The sequence below is a fragment of the Adiantum capillus-veneris genome, chromosome 7, assembly GCF_014529385.1.
Source record: "Adiantum capillus-veneris isolate H3 chromosome 7, ASM1452938v2, whole genome shotgun sequence".
In the NCBI taxonomy this organism is placed as follows: domain Eukaryota; kingdom Viridiplantae; phylum Streptophyta; class Polypodiopsida; order Polypodiales; family Pteridaceae; genus Adiantum; species Adiantum capillus-veneris.
The window spans coordinates 53,769,956-53,788,454 of NC_140937.1; the positions used below are offsets into that span (position 1 = coordinate 53,769,956).

The 18,499-nt window shown below is 44.9% G+C and overlaps 1 protein-coding gene across 4 annotated transcripts in view; it reads right to left on the reverse strand.

Moving 5' to 3' along the window:
* LOC147453867 (uncharacterized) overlaps positions 1–18,499 on the reverse strand; it is an 81,121-nt gene that overhangs the window by 15,495 nt on the left and 47,127 nt on the right. The window lies entirely within an intron of this gene.

Sequence of the window (18,499 nt, forward strand, 5' to 3'; positions counted from 1 at the left end):
GATTGACGACCCAAATAACCCGGGAAATCAGTCCCCTTCTTGTGCTTTTTCTCTTGCTTTTTGGATTGGTTGTTTGCGTCCAAAAGCCGATTGATCTGTGTCTAAACCACCTCTTGTAATTCTTGCTCTGTAAACATCCTCAGAGAAGGAGGTTTCTTGATTGCCGGTTTGATGGGTGGTTTTGTGGCTTTCTGCCCCACTGGGTGTGCACTTCTGCGATGGATTGCTGGGACAAAAATTTTGCAAACTACGGATCCTTCGCAAATTTAATTATCTGCTTTGTGCACTCGTCAACCTGCTATCGACGTTCCATCTCTTCAAGTTCGTACTGAGTAGGCCGAGGTGGCCCGTACTCTTCCTCTGTTAGATCATCAAAATCTTCTTCGTGATGTCCTCCCACGTTAGCAGATGCAGAAGAAGTCAACTGATTCTTGTTGGAATCAGTAAGTGTCGCGAGAAAAGGATCGGATTTCCCGGTAGCAAAGAAATCGGCCGTGCTCTGATACCACTGTATAAAACTTGGACACCCCAAGTCTAGATTCTACCGCGACACAGCAGAGATTCACTTCAAAACTATTCACAAACTATTCCCTACAGAGATCCGAGAAAAATCAGACTCTATTCAAGAATTAATGGGTCATGAGAAACGGGAGTTCTCGATACATTCAGGGAATTTGACTTACCCCACTGATGAAATCTTGACTCAAAAGGACCAGACAGACTTTTAACAATGAAAATAAAAAGAAAGAGTCTCCACGAAAAGAAAGATACACGACCCCGACTGACTCTTAGAGAAAGGGCTAACTATCTCAAAGAGGGAAAGTGTTTTGGTTGCAGGGAGCAAGGGCACATCTCCGCAAAGTGCCCCAAAAAGGCACAACAAGGACAGCCTGAAAACAGACCAGAGTGTTCTAGAGCAGCAAAGGAACGTGGCAAAAAAGGAAAGTGTTTTGGTTGCAGGGAGCAAGGGCACATCTCCGCAAAGTGACCCAAAAAGGCACAACAAGGACAGACTGAAAACAGACCAGAGAGTTCTAGAGCAGCAAAGGAACATGGCAAAAAAGGCAAGATGAAAGCAGGACTAGTACCAGATTGCATGAAAACTGACCCAAGCCAAATAGATGAAAGTACAGAATTTTGCTGATCCTGGGACAAAGTGAAAGATCAAAAAGCCCTTGTCTTTTTCGATGGAAGAGCCAAGGTCAACTTCATTTCACCTGAATTGGCCGCGCGGCTTGAGATTACGCCAGACAAGATGGGGCCACCGGTAGAGGCAATTCTAGTAGCACCCAGACGCGATATAGCCATTACGCCCGTCATTGCCAAACTTCGTTTGCATTGTCAAGGGTATTTAGGGCACGAGGACGTGGCAACTGCTAACCTTAGTTGTTGGTTTCTTTCCGATGATTTTCGTTAAATTTTTGAGACCCTCGTTTTGAAGTTGCAAATGGCCGGAGATTGCATGGCCAGTGTGAAACAGTAGTTTCACCTCCAGAAGCGAAGCTGAATTCGAGTAGTAAAAGGGTATCTAGGCTCAATACAAAGTCATTTAGGTCCCCTCCCCGCACTTAATAAGTTGGTGGATACTAGGAAACTAACTCAATGGAGGCACAGTGCCAGGTGGGGTCACCCAGAGAAAATCACCTGAGGACTGAGCTACATTGCATTTTTAGATATGGTTCAAGTGGTGAAAGATGGTTAGATGACCAGTGAGAGTCCAACTGAAGCATCTCCTAAAATTTAGGAAAGTGCTATTTTGGGCCATGAAATCTGTTTGCGTCATCAGCTCCAAAATGACAAGGAGAACATTTTATTGCTTTGCTGCAAAGTCAACTAACGCACCAGCTGAGATATTTTTAAGCTGGAAGTCCAATGCGGGAAAAAGTGCCATGTGGCAGCTCCAAAGCGACTTGCCAAGCTTGCATGAAGAGGGGATGCCCATTTCAAGTGAGAGAGCTGATATTTGATCATTAAGTGACTACAGAGTGTGTGTGAGTAGTTGGTAAAGGTGATGAAGCTTCAATGGAAAACTTTCCTTCTCCCTTGCTCTATGTAGCGCGATGACTCCGCTCACACGCACCTCTCTCCCCTTTTGAATACATAAACGTGATACCTCGCTCGAGGGCTATCCATCTGTATGTACAGTTGTGTGGATTCATGCGCAATTGCCGAGGCAAGAGCCTCTTGCACAGGTACTGGATTAGCTAGTTGTTAAACCCCTGCAGGTACAGGTGAGTTCGGAGAGATTTCACGCAAGAAATCTCGTCTGATTCCGAGGGCAAGTAGCCCTACGCGACCGGCTCGAGAAACGGAGCCCAAAACAGACAAATACAGCCTGCTGTGTATTTTTGCAAGTTTAGGATTTCGGCCCTAAACGGTCTCTAATACCCCCAGGAGGTCCAAGGACGCGAGGAGACCGCTGTGTAGGTGTTTTGGCACATTTTCAGGGCAGAAAACAGAGAATTCAGAGTGGTGCAGATTCTCGCCAGGTTTTGCAAAGTGTCTCTATGCATTGGGAAAGTCACCTATTGTGTGGAGGTACTGTCTGTGAAGCGTCCTAGTACAGTTATGCTGCCAAAATCGGCCAGATCAGATCATTTTCAGCTCAGATTATGCGGGGCAGCTCGTAGGAGATCACAGGTGCTATTCCCTCTTGAAATATGATAAAGAAATACCAAAAGCGGCGCTAGTCTTTGGGGCCAACAGGTGTCGGCGTTTGCTTGGTAGCACTCTAGCTTCCAAGCTGTGTATGTTGAAGTCTTAATTCCCGTCACAGGTTTTATTTGCAAGTTTCTCCTAAAGTCTAAAGTTAAGTTTCGGGTGAAAGCCAAAGTCTACCGCCCTACGGGCCGGTTTCATGGTTCCGTTGCGGGGACCGAATCACTTTTTTCTCAAGAAGTGAGCCTCGGTTGGTTTGCGGCGAAGACACAGAGTACAGGAACACAAGATTACACTATGGCTGACAAAGGGAAAGGCATCATGGAAGAGGGTTCCTCTTCACAGGACATGCAAGCAATTTCTACAGTGTTTGAGGTTGGCGAGAGTTCACGGCTATGTCTGTTTGTACCTCTTGTTGATGTGAATGCTCCACCAGGGCACGCCTCAATGACTGGGCAACTTGAAGATGATGCGTTTAGGACTCAGTTGGATGCCGTTGTGAATGTGTTTTCTCGACTGTGGTGCAAAACCCAAGGTTTATGGAGTTTTTGCAAGCGCCACCAGTGCCACAGCAGACAAGGCAACTCACACAGCCAGTAGAGCCCGATGAGGCTCAAGCCCGAGTACTTCATGCGTCCCAGCAGAATGGGGAGCAATCGCACGTTGCGGAGTCAGGGGCTCCAAGGCAGTTTCCTCTCGTCCATGAATAGGTGGTTAGGACGCCAATTCCACAGGTGTTGCTAGTTCAGCCCGCCACCTCTCAAAGTCCACATGTTGCATTAAATGGACAGGGAACTAGTTTTCAGCCAATGCATCAGGTTTTTTCGCCACCCACGGTACATCCGGGGTTTTTCGAGGGTGGATCTGTGTTCCAAAGTATGGCTGGTTATGCACCTGGAAACCAACAGTATATGCCAGGAACAATATTTGGGGGTATGCAAGGCATGGTGTCAAACCCCATGTATGGTAATATCGGCATGCAGCAAGGCTTTCAGAGCAACAAGGGCCAGTTTCGGGTGCCATAGGGAAATTTTCGCATGGCTGATTTTTATGGACAGCAGCCAGGTATGGCACTTACAACGCAAAATGTCAATGGCCAAAAAATGCCAATAACCCCTATTACAGTGCCCATGGTGCAAAGAATTCCTTATGACAATTTGGGACACTGGAAAAGCCAAAAGCTTATAAAGAAGGTCGTGCAACTGTAAAGTTTAGCACTTTTAGCAGCTTTGAGGATAAGGCAAAGGTTCTTACTTTCCTCCAGCAGTTTGATACAACTTATGTAGGAGGGAATTTTACAGAGGCCTCTAAGGTCACGAGAGCTACCACTTTCTTGAAAGACAATGCACTTACATGGTGGACGACATTGTTAATGCAAGGACAGGCACCATTGTTAATGCAAGGACAGGCACCCGCCACATGGGTATACTTCAAACAAATGTTTGCATCTGCGTGGCAGTCAATTGAATTTGAAGTCGATGTCATGACGGATTGGCACCAACTCACTGCGGCTACTTGCAAGAGCCTACAGGAGTACAATAGGAGGTTTTGCAAAGCGTTTCTCTGAGTAACCTCCTACAGGTTTGTGCCACTGACAGAGCAGATTGAGAAGTATTTTGTGGGCTGCCTAAAAGGCTTCGAGATTACTGTACAAAGAACAAAGTGGCTACCCTCACCCAGCTTATGAAAGTTGCCAACATTGATCTTGCCTTGTTGAAGGGAGAGGACAGTGGGTTTCCGGCAACGTGAAAGGAGGCAGCAAAAGAAAAATCCCTTTGTGAAAATGGCCTCGAAGCGTCACAGGGGTCAGAAAAAGTCAACAAGGATAAGGACTCAGCCGGGACTTCTGGAGCGTAGGCAAAGAAACAGAAAAGAAATCCTTTTGTGCGTAAGTCGCTCGAGGAAAAGAAGTTCTTTATGGATGAGAATAAATGCTTTATATGGGAGCAACCTAGTCACTTTGCTGCAGATTGTTCACAAACGAAAAGACTAGCTGACTCAGATGATAAAGAGGACAAGTAAGGAAAGAAGCCTAAGCCCGTGGCAGGTTTTGTACCAGATATGGTGGGTGATAGGCCAAGTATAGATGCTAGCGAGTTATGCAAAGCATGGGGTAAAGTCAGAGATCAGACGCCACTCATCTTCTTTGATCCAGGAGCCAAAGCAAACTTTATCCCACCAGAGTTAGCTTTGAAGTTGGGCACCAGAGCTGAAGAGATGGGGTACACGGCAGAGGCAGGGTTGGCATGTCCTGGCAACTCAGAGTGTGTTACTCGCATTATTAGAAAACTGCGTCTGCATATTCAGTCGTATGTTGACACTGAAGAGTTTTATATCATGCCATTGGAAGAGGGTGATGCGCTATTGGGAATCCAGTGGATGTTCAGAGTACACGGTGTCCTGGATGTTTTCGGTAAAATGATCACCCTTCAGCATAGGGGCAAAACGGGTTTGGATACAAAGCTCAAAGGGGCGTCTGTCCCTATTGTGTCTGCTTCGGCTATCACTTCTATAATTAAAAATCATCTTTCTGTGTACTTGATCTTTGCACGTGATGTTTCAGATAATTGCTAGTCAAATTTATATGTGTTAGATAAAGAAAGGTCAGCATTTTTGCAAGAGTTTAATGACTGTTTTTGTGATTCATTACCGTCACAATTGCCGCCGGAGAAGCCTGAGGACCATGCCATAGATTTGGTGATAGGGTGTAGCCCACCAAACAGACCTCCCTGCAGGGTTAGTGCAGAGCAACAGAAACTGATTATGGACCAGGTAGAGGAGCTTTTAGAGAAGGGGCTGATTCAGCCTTGTTCTTCACCTTTCTGCTCCCCAGTGCTTTAAGTGCAGAAAAAGGATGGCTCGTGGCGCATGTGCATTGATTACCGTGCGCTGAACATGAATACCGTCAAGAACATGTTTCCTATCCCAAGGATTGATTATATTCTTGACCGTTTAGAGGGTGCTGCAATTTTCAGCATTATAGACCTTAAGAATGGGTACCATCAGATTCGTATAAGGCCAGAGGATGTGCACAAGAATACGTTTAGAACGACATTTGGTCTTTATGAGTTCTTAGTGATGCCATTTGGTCTTACAAATGCTCTTGCCACATTCAATAGAATGATGGACCGGATTTTCCGCTCGCATCAGAAGTTTGTTGGCACATTCTTTGACAACATGATAGTCTACTCGAAGAATGAAGAGGAGCATAGGCGTCACTTGACCATTGTGTTCGAAGAGTTACGCAGTCACAAGTTACTTGTCAATCCTAGGAAAAGTGAATTCTTCTTGAAAGAGATCCACTTTCTTGGCCACATAGTGTCAAAGGATGGTGTCCGAATGGATCCCGCAAAGGTTGAAGCTATTAAGAAATGGCCAGACTTAAAGGTCATGCATGATGTCCGAAGCTTCTTGAGATTGTGCTCATACTATAGAAGTTTTATCAAGAATTTTGCAAAGATAGCTTCACCTCTTCACGCTTTGCAAAACAAAGAGGTCACTTTCAGATGGACCCAAAGAGAGATTTCAGCTTTCAGTCTCTTAAAGGAAAAGTTGACTTCAGATCCCGTGATTGTTTTACAGGATCTCAGGAAGTCATTTGTGGTCCAATGGCGTGTGGCAATAGCATCGGAGCAGTGCTAATGCAAGATGGTCGGGTAGTAGCTTATAAGAGCAGAATCCGGCAAGGGCCAGAAAAGACTATGCAAATCTATGAGAAAGAGTTATTGACCGTGATTCATACGCTCTCAAGGTGGAAGCACTACCTGTTAGATGCTGATTTTGTTGTCCAGACAGATCATCAGACCTTGCGATACTTCTTGACACAGTGAAAGTTATCCCAAAAGCATATGCGATGGGTAAACATTCTTTCTATGTTCCACTTCCAGATTATGCATGTGGAAGGCAAGAAGAATGGGGTGGCTGATGTGTTATCAAGGAAGCCACAAATTTCAGTTGTGTCAATTCCTTATCATCATGATCTTGATGACATGACGGAACGGTATGCTATTGATGAAGATTTTGCAAGGATTTTTGAATTGTTGCAAGATGGGCAATGCCATGAGCACTACCTCCTCAGAGACGGTTATATGATGATGCATGGCAGACTTTGTGTCACTAAGCCATTGAGACATAAGGTCATGGTAGAAAGTCATGTCCCACCGTATGCAGGGCATCGTGGAATTGATGCGACAGTTAAAGCGGTAGAGACATTCTTTTATTGGCCTACTTTGAGAAGAGATGTGGATGCCTTTGTGCGAGCATGCCTGATTTGCCAAAAGGTCAAGTTTGACAAGCAAAAGGCACCAGGGTTATTACAGCCATTGCCGATTCCGGATAAGCCTTTTAGCAAGCAAGGTTACTTCATTCCAACGAAGAAAACAGTCAAGCCGGTTCGTTTAGTGAGACTCTTCATTGCACAGATATTTCGATTACATGGCATGCCTGAGACAATAGTCTCCGACAAAGATCCCCAATTCACGAGTTTGTTTTGGAGGGATATTTCAGAGAACATTGGCACACGGTTGCAATTCTCGTCATCATTCCACCCGCAAACAGATGGCAAATTTGAGATTGCAAATTCAATTGTTTTGGATTTATTGAAGTCTTTACATCTCTGATCAGAAGACTCAATTGGAAATTTTTTTGCCTTTGGTGGAATTTGCCTACAGTAACATGGTTCCCTCTTCGACGGGGAAGGCGCCATTTGAGATAATTGAAAGTGCTCCGAAGGTTCCACCCTTCCTCAACGCTAAAGACAAGATTTTTGAAGCCGACCAGTACACGAGGGACTTGGACACTGCTTTTGCCAAGGTCCGGGAGGCTTTAGCGAAATCTCAAGAACGCCAAAAGAAGGCAACAGATCGACATCGACGAGATTTAAAATTAAAGGAAGACGATTGGGTGCTTTTACGTTTTGAGAAGGCACGCCTAAGGAAACGGAAGGGAAAGGAGCGGCTTTTTCTAAAGCTTAGCATGAGGTATTATGGCCCTGTCCAGATTAAAGAAAAGATAAATGACGTCTCCTTTCGACTCAAGCTGTCTGATACTTGGAAGATTCACAATGCATTCCATGTGAGTCTCTTGAAACCTTTTAAAGGTGATGTGTCAGTTGATGGAGAGCCTGATGAGCAACCCGAAGTGGAAGAAAGCGAGGAGATACTCGTTCTTGAACAAATTTTGGCACACAAGGAAAGAAAGATGAAAGGTAAAGTGATTCGGCGGTTCTTGGTTAAATTCAAGAACTATCTGTCATTGGATGCGAAGTGGATGGAGGAGGAGGAGAACCTAGCAAATGATCCTCAGATTTTGGAGCTTTACCTTGAAGCATTTGGTTTAGCATAGTCTACTCAGATAGAACCCCGAACTCAGCAAGGTGCAGTGGGTCTGCACAAGAGGAGAGTCACTCCACTCCTTTGTCAACAGATTACCTCGATTTTGAATAAGGTCAATGATGTCCCCTTTGGGTTTCAGGGATACTAATGGGCTGACCAGTATTTTTCTATATGACTTTATGAAACGGAATTCCCGAAATTGAAGATGATTGATTTGTACTCTCTCACTTGACTTGTTTGAGTGCAAGAACTGAAAGATGAAATGACTGCAACATTTCGGTCTCATAAATCTCTATAGACATGATCGCAATAAGGAATAGTTAATCGGACATCAGTGAGGTCCGAAATAGATCTAGATGCGATTACTAAATATGTTGCTGGCAGTCATGGTCTGAGATTTAAAATGATTTTTTTTGTGATTTGTCACGTGATGTCGAGTGATGTGACTGTCGTTTTTGTACAAGTGCCAGATATGTCGTGTCTAGTGTGTCGGTACTAGCAGTCAGTGTCTAGTAAGACAGTTTATGGCCTCTATCAATTTTGTAGACGTAATCAAGGGCGATTACAATTCTTTCAAGAGGGGGGTATGTCACAAATTGATGACGTGGCAATGCTCGGACACACACAGTACGGATGCCCGCAATTCATGCTGACGTGGCTGATAGTACGGATTTCCGTGTTTGGCGTTGATAGCTGCTGACGTGGCAGGCTGTACGGAAATCTCGCTTTTTATACTAACATGCTGACGTGGCAGAACTGTACGGATTTTCGCAGTTTACGCTGCTGCTTTTTACTGGTAGATTTTTAACAAGATGCTTTTGGAGCTCATGGCTTTTGAATTTAATGCTTTTGGGATCTCTGCTTTTGGCATCCCTTTGTAACCTTTATAAGTGACCCAAGGGGCTCACTTTGCAGAGCATCTGGAAGCAGAGTCTAAGAGTGAGTACCCACGGGAGGTTGTACTTTGCTCAAAGATTAATATAAAACAAATACCGAAAGGGGCACTAGTTTTCAGGGCCTATCTCTCTTGGCACGGAACTACACAAGGCCGTGTCAACTCTTTAATTTGTGAAGTGTTTTGAAGTGAATCTCTGCTGTGTCGCGACAGAATCTTGACTTGGGGTATCCAAGTTTGTTACATAGGAAACCTGTTCTTGATGGTATTCTTATTCAACGCACGGTAGTCAATACATGTGCCAAGAGCCATCCTTCTTCCGCACTAGGAGCACTAGGGAGTAAAAAGGTGAAGAACTAGGCTGAATCAGCCCCTTCTCTAAAATTTCCTCAACCTAGCCCATAATCTGTTTGCTGCGCTGCACTAACCCTGTTGAGAGGTCTGTTTGGTGGGCTAGACCCTGGCAGCAAATCTATCGTAAAGTCCTCAGGCCTCTCTGGCAGCAATTGTGGATATGTATTATGAATCAGAAAAACAGTCATTAAACTCTTGCAAAAATGCTGACCTTTCTTTATCTAACACAGATAAATATGACTGACAATTATCTGAAACAACACGTGCAAAAATCAAGGACACAGAAAGATGATTCTTAATTACAGAAGTGATAGCCCAGAATCCCCTTTGAGCTTTACATCCAAACCATGAGTTTTGCCCCTATGTTGAAGGGTGATCTTTTTGTCGAAGACATCCAGCATGCCATGTGTTCGGAACATCCACGGAATTCCCAACAACGCATCACACCCTTCCAATGACATGATATAGAACTCTTCTTTTAACCACATACGACTGAATATGCAGACGCAACTTTCCAATGATGGGAGTAACACATTGTGAGTGGCCAGGACATGCCAACCCTGCCTCTGCCATGTACCCCATTTCCTTAGCTCTGATGCCCAGCTTGATAGCTAACTCTGGTGAGATAAAGTTCGCTTTGGCACTTGGATCAAAGAAAATAAGTGTCGTCTAGTCTCTGACTTTACCCCATGCTCTGCATAACTTGCCGGCATCCATGCTTGGCCTATCACCCACCATGTCTGGCACTAAACCTGCCGTGGGTTTGGGCTTCTTTCCTTTCTTGTCCTCTTTATCATCTGAATCAGCTGGTCTTTTCCTCTGTGGACAATCTGTAGCAAAGTAACCGGGCTGCTCGCATATAAAGCATTTGTGCTCAGCCATCAAGACCTTCTTTTCCTCAAGCGACTTACACACAAAAGGCTTCCTTTTCTGTTTCTGTGTCTACGCTCTAGAAGTCTCGGTTGAGTCCTGTCCTTGTTGACCTTTTCTAACCCTTGTGATGCTTCAGGAGCCATTTTCACAAAGGGATTCTTTGCTGAATTTTTCTTTTGCTACCCCCCTTTCATGTTGCCCGGAAACCCACTATCCTCTCCCTTTAACAAGACAAGACCAATGTTGGCAACTTCCATAAGCTGAGTGAGGGTAGCCACTCTGTTCTTTGTACAGTAATCTCAAAGCCCTTTAGGCAGCCCACAACAATACTTCTCAATCTGCTCTGTCACTGGCACAAACCCGTAGGAGGTTACTAAGAGCAACGGTTTACAAAACCTCCGATTGTACTCCTGTAGGCTCTTGCAAGTAGCCGCAGTGAGTTGGTGCCAATCCGTCATGACATCGGCTTCAAATTCATTTGACAGCCACGCAGATGCAAACATTTCATTGAAGTACACCCATGTGGCCTTGCATCAACAATGTCGTCCACCATGTAAGCGCATTGTCTTTCGAGAAGGTGGCAGCTTTTCCTGACCTCCGTACAATTCCCCCTTGGATAAGTTGTATCAAAGTGCTGGAGGAAGGTAAGAGCCTTTGCCTTATCCTCAGAGCCGTTGAAAGTGCGAAAGTTTACAGTTGCACCACCTTCTTAGTAGGCTTTTGGCTTTTCCAACGCCCCCAAATTGTCATAGGGAATTGTCTGCAACATGGGCACTGTAGTAGGGATCATTGGCATTCCTTGGGCATTGACATTTTGCGTCATAAGTGCCATATTTGGCTGTTGTCCAGAAAAACCAGCCATGCCAAAATTGCCTTGTGGCACCCCAAACTGGCCCTGATTGCTCTGAAAGCCTTGCTCCATGGCGATATTACCATACATGGGGTTTGGCATCATGCCTTGCATACCCCCAAACATTGGTTTCCAGGCGCATAACCAGCTATACTTTGGAATACACATCCACCCCCGAAATACCAAGGATGTACCATGGGTGGTGGAAAAACCCGATGCATTGCCTGGAAACTAGTTCCCTGTCCATTTAAAGCAATATGTGGACTCTGAAAGGTGGTGGGCTGAGCTGGCAAAACTTGTGGAATTGGCATCCTAACTACCTGTTCATGGACGAAAGAAACCTGTCTTGGAGCCCCAACAGACTCCGCAACGTGCGAGTGCTCCCTATCCTACTGGGACGCATGAAGGACTTGTGCTTGAGCCTCAACGGGCTCTACTAGGTGTGTGAGTTGCCTTGTCTGCTGTGGCACTGGTAGCGCTTGCAAAACTCCATAAACCTTGCGTTCTACACCTGTCGAGTGAAAACATTCACAGCAGCAACCAACTGAGTCCTAAATGCATCATCTTCAAGTTGCCCAGACATAAAGCCTTGCACTGATGGAGCATTCACATCAACAAAAGGTACAGACAGGGGTGGTTGTGAACTCTCGCCAACCTCGAGCACCGTAGGTAATGCCTGCTTGTCCTGCGAAGAGGAACCCTCTTCCATGATACCTTTCCCTTTGTCATCCATAGTGTAATCCCACATTCCTGTACTCTGTGTCTTCACCAAAAACCCAACCGAGGCTCCCTTCTTGAGTAAAAAATGATTCTGTCCCGGCAACGGAACCATGAAACCGGATCGTATGGCGGTAGACTTTGGCTTTCGCCCGAAACTTTACTTTAGACTTTGGGACACAGAGAAACTTTACAAATAAAAACCTGTTGCTGGAATTAACACTTGAAAAACACACGGCTTGGAAGTCAGAGCACTACCAAGCAAACGCCAACAACCTGTTGGCCCCAAAGACTAGCGCCCCTTTCGATATTTCTTTATTGTATTTAAAGAGGGAATAAAACCTGCGATTTCCTACGCGCTGTCCCAGGCTGAAAAAGCCCTGTTCTGGCCCAATTTCAACAGCATAACCGTACTAGGAAACTTCACAGACAAAATCTCCACGCACTGGATGATATTCCTAGCGCATACGGGCACTTTCCCAAACCTGGCGAGATTCTGCAGCACACTGAATTCTCTATTTTTTGCCCCAAAAATGCACCAGATCAATGTACAGCAATCCCCTCACTTCCCTGAACCTCCTTGGGGTATTAGGGATCGATTAGGGCCAAAACCCAAAACCTGTACATATACACAGAAGGTTGTAATTTCCAGTTTTGGGTTCCGTTTCGCATGTCGGTCGCATCCGTAACAAGCCCTCAAGCTCCCGCACCTACCGAGCTACTTGCCCTTTGAATCGGACGAGATTTCTTGTGTGAAATCTCTCCGAGTTCACTTGTACCTGTAGGGGATTAGCAACTAGCTAATCTAGTACCTATGCAAGAGCCTCTTACCTCGGTAATTGTGCATGAACCCACACAAATGTACATACAGATGAAAAGCCCTCGAGCGGAGCATCACGTTTTTGTATTCAAAGAGGGAGAGAGGTGCGCGAGAGCGGAATCATCGCGCTACATAAAGCAAGGGAAAAGGCAAGCTTTCCATTAAAGTTGTGAAACCTGCACCCACTACTCACCCACACACTATAGTTCACTTAATGAACTAAAATCAGCCTCCTCTCTCAATTTGGGCACCCCCTCTTCATGCTCGCTTGGCATTTTTGCTTTGGAGCCGCCATGTGTCCACTTAGCCTCTTTTGAGTTAATTCCTAGTACCCACCGACTTATAAGTGTAGCGAGGGGGCCTAAATGACTTTGAGCTAGGCACCCTTTTACTGCTCGGATTCCAGTGCCGATTGGTCCGACCAACTCGTGGTGACAAGGCCTTCCCGTCTGTGGGTGAAACTCTCGGCCGTCGGTCGTTTCACACTGGCCGTACAATGTCCAGCCATTTGCAACTTCAAAAAGAGGGTCCCAAAAATTAAATAAAAATCATTGAAAAGAAACCAACAACTGAGGTTAGCAGTTGCCACATCCTCGTGACAATAATTAGCAATTGCCACGTCCTCGTGACACTTTGTCTTCCAAGAAACCTTAAGAAATTCTTAAGCTTAAATTTTCCCTATATAAGAAGCAGGAGGTCCAGTGTTTTCATTCCAGATCAGCTAGCGTTCCCTCTCCTTGGCGTTTTTGTGAGATCAGCCCTGATGTTTTTGCTCCATATCAGCCCTAGCGTTTTTGGAGCCGATCAGCCAGTGTTTTTGCACATCAGCCCTAGCCCTTGCCATTTTCAGTAGAGCAGCCCAAAGTTTTCAGATTTCAGCCCTTTCCCTCGCCAGAAAAGGCTCAGATCTGTCATCGCTAGTCTTTCCGTTTTGGTCCGGTACTTTGGGAGCCCATTGAGCCTCTTCTCGGCCATTTCCTCGCCGTATCGAGTGCTCCCACTGCTGTTAATTGTCAGCTCTATCTGTCACAAACTAGTGATGTGGTTGATCCCTCGAACAAACCTTGCAATTGGTGACGTGGCAGTTTTTCGGATAATGCACCGACAAACTGACGTGGCACTGTAGTCTGTACGGATAGCCGGGAATTACGCTGACATGCTGATGTGGCAGCGTACGGACGTCCGTGAAATCCGCTAAGAGTTGTACGGATTTTCCGCAAATTGCGCTGGTTGTTTTTCGCAGCTTTTGGAAGTCAATTGCTTTTGGGAACTTTGCTTTTGAGTTTGAAATTTTTGGGGCTCTGCTTTTAGCATCCCTTGTAACCTTTATAATGAACCCAAGGGGGCTCACTCTGAAGAGCACCTGGACGTAGGGTGTGAGAGCGAGCACCCGTGGGAGTTGTACTTTGCTCAAAGATTAATATAAAAAGAAATACCGAAAGGGGCGCCAATCTCTAAGACCCTAGACTTATTAGCCACTCCCACCATTCATACATCACGCATCGGGCGCGCTCCCGTCGTCATCGCTCTGTCTTACAAGGCATAAAGCCATAAAGAATCCGAGATTACGCATGGGTTCTCGTGAAGAATCAAAGACAGATGACACATCTCAGTGAGAAGGCAAAGAAAAGTTGAAAATCCACGCGGGAACTGAAGAAAAGAATGAAGGTTTGGGCCAAAAAAAAATCGGACAAGTTTGCCAGAAAGGAGTACAAATGTCAATTGCAGATTGGCATATGTGTCAACAGATTGATTAAGTACTCCACGAACCCGAGATTGGCGAAACACCTGAAGAATTACCCGATTAATACGATTTACTCGAGATGGCGTGTGGCCATTGCTTCTCCTCTCCGGTAGGGAGGAAAGCCGAAATGACAGAAGAGTACAGAAAAGCCGGACTTGTACTCGCAGAAAGACATGGACAAGCACTCCTGAAAAGAAGCACTTCTACAAAGCCAACCAATATGACTTCCTCGAAGACAACAGCAAGAAAACAAAAGAATTTAAAGAAGGTGGACAGCTGATTAAATTTGAATCCTTTTCTGGGTTCCAAGATGCTCCAATGGCTTTGGCCTTCATTTCGCAGTTTGACATAGCCTTCTCTGGAGGGTACTACTTAGAGCACTCCAAGATTAGGAGGGCTGCATCTTTCTTCAAAGGAAATGCTTGAACATGGTGGTCCACTCTTCTTCTGAGGAAGGAAGCTCTAGTTAAATGGTTGAAATTCAAAAGGCTCTTTATTTCTTCTTGGCTGACTCGGGAGTACGAATGAGATGTACGAACCGCTTGGAATCATCTTCGGATGACCAAGGGAGATTCTTTGGACGCTTATTGCGAGGAACTCTTTTCTAACAACCTCTTCATTTAAGAAGGTCACTTTTAAGAAGGAGATTGAGCAGTTTTGCTGCGGACTTTCTACAGAGATCCGAGACTACTGCATGGAACAAAAGCCCTATTCTATTCAAGAATTGATGGGTCATGCGAAACGGGGTTTTGTGATACATTTGGGAAATTTGACTTACCCCACTGATGAGATCTTGACTCAGAGAACCAACAGACCTCTCACAATGAAAGTAGATAGAGAAAGAGTTCCCATGACAAAGAAAAGAAAGATACACGTCCTCGACTAACTCTTAGAGAAAGGGCTATCTATCTCAAAGAGGGGAAGTGTTTTGGTTGCGGGGAATTTGCACACATCCCGCAAAGTGCCCCAAAAAGGCACAGCAAGAACAGACTGAAGACAGACCAGAGAGTTCTAAAGCAGCAGAGGAACGTGGCAGAAAAGGCAGATGAAAACAGAACTGGAGCCACATTGTGTGGAGCCCGAACAGAATCAAATGAGTACAAAACTTTACCGCACTTAGGGCAAAGTGAAAGATCACGAAGCCCTCATTTTCCTTGTTGGAGGAGCCAAGGCCAACTTCTTTTCACTTGAATTGGCAGCTCGACTTGGAATTATGCTCGACAGGCTGAGGCCACAAGAAGAGGCAGTTCTAGCGGCACCCGGATGGGATATTTCCATTACACGATCATTGGCAAACTTCGTTTGCAATGTCAGGGGTATTTAGGGCACGAGGACTTCTATGTAATTCCCTTAGGAAGGTTTTGACGTCCTCCTCGAAATCCCTTGGTACCACAAGAACAACGCTGTGGTTGACTATCTGGTTGAGAAAGTGACTTTGACAATTGAAGGGCAAAGAGATTGTACTAGATGAAATTCAGTTTCTACTCGATTTTTTGGAGAGAACCGAATGATGATTGAAGGTCGAATATAATTTGACCTTGATAAAGAACGCCAAGATTTTCTCCACACTCATGCCGATTGCTTTTCTGAGGGCCTACCAAGCGAGTTGCCACCATCTCGTCCTGAGGATCACACTATTCATCTGATACCTGGAAGCACACACCGAACCGGCCACCTTACCGTGTGAGCCGAGCCCTGAATAAAGAGATTATGCACCAAGTGAAAGACCTTTTAGAAAAGGGTCTTATCTAGCCGAGTACTTCACCCTACTGCTCTCCGATGTTGTTGGTTTTAAAGAAAGACGGATCTTGGAGAACGTGCATTGGTTACAGAGCTCTCAATAAAATCAACATCAAGAACAGATTTCAGATTCCGAGGATCAATGATATTCTTGACCGAGGGATCCTCTTGTTTCCATAGGATTGATTTGAAAAGCGGATATCATCAGGTTAGAATCGCGCCGGGAGATGTCCACAAGAGGGCCTTTCGGACGAGCTTCGGTTTATAAGAATTTTTGGTGATGGATTTTGGCCTTACCAATGCTCCAGTGACTTTCAACCAAATGATGGATAGGATGTTCAGAGTACAGATCTTTTGTTGGCACCTTCTTTGATGACATTATAGTCTTCTCCAAGGATGAGGCAGAACATAGACACCATCTGCTACAGGTCTTTCAAGCATTGCAAGATCACAAGTTAGTAATCAATGCCAAGAAGAGTGAATTTTTCTTACTAGATATAAACTTTTTGGGACACACCGTCTCAGCAACAGGAGTCCATATGAGACTATACGTAATTGGCCCGATTTGAAGAATGTTCATGAAGTTAGAAGCTTCTTGGGCTTATGTTCTTACTACCGGCGGTTCATTCGAAAGTTTGCAGAGGTCGCTTCCCCTTTGCACATTCTGACACAGAAAGGAGTCCCTCTCGTGGGGACCCACAGAGGTGACTACCTTTCAGACATTGAAAGAGAATTTGACTACAAGACAAGTTTTGACTTTGCCGGATTTGCAAAAGTCATTCAAAGTATATTACGATGGTATCTGCACTGTTATTGACAGATTTAGCAAGGAAGCTCATTTCATTCCAATGAAGAAAACAATCAAGCCGAATCAATTAGCGAGATTGTTCATTGCCCAGATATTCAGATTATATGGCATGCCTGAGACAATAGTCTCTGACAGAGATCCCCGATTCACGAGTTTGTTTTGGAAGGCTATTTGGGAGAACATTGGCACACGGTTGCAGTTCTCGCCATCTTTCCACGCATAGACATGATGGGCAATCTGAGATTGCAAATTCAGTTGTACTGAAGTCTTACATTTCTGATTAGAAGACTCAATGGTAAATTTTTTTGCCCTTGGTAGAATTTGGCTACAATAACACGATCCACTCTTTGACGGGAAGGTGCCATTTGAGATTATTGAAGGTGCTACAAAGGTTCCATCCTTCCTTAGCATGAAAGATAAGATTTTTGAAGCCTACCAATACACGAGGGACTTGGACACTGCTTTTGCCAAGGTCCGAGAGGCTTTAGCAAAATCTCAGGAAAGACACAAGCAGGCAACAGATCGACACCGTCACGATTTGAAATTAAAGGAAGACGATTGGGTGCTCTTACGTTTTGAGAAGGCACGCCTACAAAAGAAAAAGGGAAAGGAGATAAAAGAAAAGATAATTGATATCTCCTTTGGACTAAAGCTGCCCGATACTCGGAGAATTCACAATGCTTTTCATGTGAGTCTCTTGAAGCCCTTTAAAGGCGATGTGCCCGATGATGGGGAGCTAGATGAGCAACCAGAAGTGGAGGAAAGCGAGGAGATCCTCATTCCAGAACAGATTGGAACATAAAGATAGAAAGATTAAAGATAAAGTGATTAGGCAGTTCTTGGTGAAATTCAAGAACTATCCTGCATTGGATGCGAAGTGGATGGAGGAGGAGGACCTAGCAGATACTACTCGGATTTTTGAACTTTACCTTGAACCATTCGGTTAGCATAGTCTACTCCGATAGAACCCCGATTTCAACATGGGTGAATCTAGTGCAGCGGGCTTGCACAAGAGGGGAGTTGCTCCACTCCTTTGTAAACAGATTACCCTGATTTTTGATATAGATTCACTGATGTCCCTTTGGGTTTCAGGAATACTGCTGGGCTGATGTATGACTTTATAAACTCGGAACTCGATAATGATTGATTTGTACTTGACTTGTTTGAATGCAGGAACTGAAAGACGAAATGACTGCAGCATTTCGGACTCATAAATATCTATAGATATGATTGCAATATAGATTAGTTAATCGGGCATTTGTGAGGTCCCGACTAGATCTAGATGCGATTACTAAATATGTTATCGATTAATCATGGTCTGAGATTTGGAATGAATTTGAATGTGATTTGTCATGTGATGTCAAGTGATGTTTGGTGATGTGACTGTCGATTGGTACAGGTGCTAGATGTGTTGTGTCTAGTACGTCGGTACTAACAATCAGCTTATGGCCTCTGCTTATGGCCTCTGTCTGTTTTGCAGGCGTAATCGAGAGCGATTACAATTCTTCCAAGAGGGGGGTATCTCACAAACCGGTGACGTGGCTCGCCCCCGGACAAACCTTGCAATTGGTGACATGGCAGGTTTCCGGATAATGCACCGACAGGCTGATGTGGCACTGTACAAACAACCGGGAATTACGCTGACATTCTGACGTGGCAGCATACAGACGTCCGTGAAATCCGCTGATAGTTGTACGGATTTTTTGT